Source organism: Notothenia coriiceps, unplaced genomic scaffold (genome assembly GCF_000735185.1).
Source record: "Notothenia coriiceps isolate Sejong01 unplaced genomic scaffold, NC01 NC01_scaffold00037250, whole genome shotgun sequence".
Lineage (NCBI taxonomy): Eukaryota > Metazoa > Chordata > Actinopteri > Perciformes > Nototheniidae > Notothenia > Notothenia coriiceps.
The window spans coordinates 13,803,586-13,804,686 of NW_011369951.1; positions in this window are offsets into that span (position 1 = coordinate 13,803,586).

A 1,101-nucleotide genomic window follows, 5' to 3' on the forward strand; every position below is an offset into this window, starting at 1 on the left:
CGAATAGATAAAACACATTCAATCAGAGAGAAAACGAGCGAAGGGGGGAACAAGTAAAACAGAGGAGTTCAATCACACTGGTGTTGCTCTCTCTTTTTCAAAGAAGGAAAACGTGTTGGGGGGTTGGGGGGGGGGTCCTTGTGGAGAGTGATCCACTGGGTTGATGCACACTAGGGTGCAAAAAGCGATGGCACTTTGGAACGATTCAGCTGCGTAAAATGATGTATGCATTACGAAAAACACAGGTTAAGAAAGAAAGATGTAAGCGACACAGGTGGAATGACAATACAGTACATGTAAAGCTGTGTTATGAACAATAATGAAGAACATTGAAAACTGAATTAAGGATGCTAGAAAGAAGGGGTATGCTAAAGACAACATCATTACAGCTAAAAATTCCATTATGAGTGACACTTGGGATTTGTCCATTGGATTTAGGAATATTGAAAACAATAAGATTGTGGCAAACACACAGGTTTATACTAATACCACTTTTATGATTTGTTAAAGATAATAGCAATCACAAAAAGCACTGAGCTAGTTAAACAAACTACATTATAGTTACATGACTTCACATCACCACCGCTAAGCTAAATGCTAATGTTTGGCGGGATGACGTTCAGCGGTCTCCTTAGATACCTGTTAGCTTGTTAGCAGCTGTTTTAAAACACATTGAAGCTTCGGACATACACAATGTCGGTATTTACTGAATTATTTTATGTCGTTGAACAAAATGTGAAAATCTCCTTAGCTTGAGTTATACCTTATTTCAGAAATCGAACCAAAAACAGGTTGAAAAACCATTGACTTTGAGACAAGGGAACTGGTTTTAAGACTCCAAGACTTGAAGACATCCCTCATACTTGAGAAAAACTCAATGTACATACAGTTCACTCTCCCCCAGCAGGCTGACTGTACTCACACAGACTTGAAGCTTCCAAACCAGCAGGCTTTAGTCTGAGTAATGGCCTGCTGTGGTTGTGTCTGAAGCTCAGCTGATGTGTAAGCATTGTGGTTGGTGGTCAGAAGGAAGCTCTAGAAGCCTGTTATTCTCTCAGTGAGTTTAACCATAAGTGGGGGCAATTGGCTGTGGAGAAATGA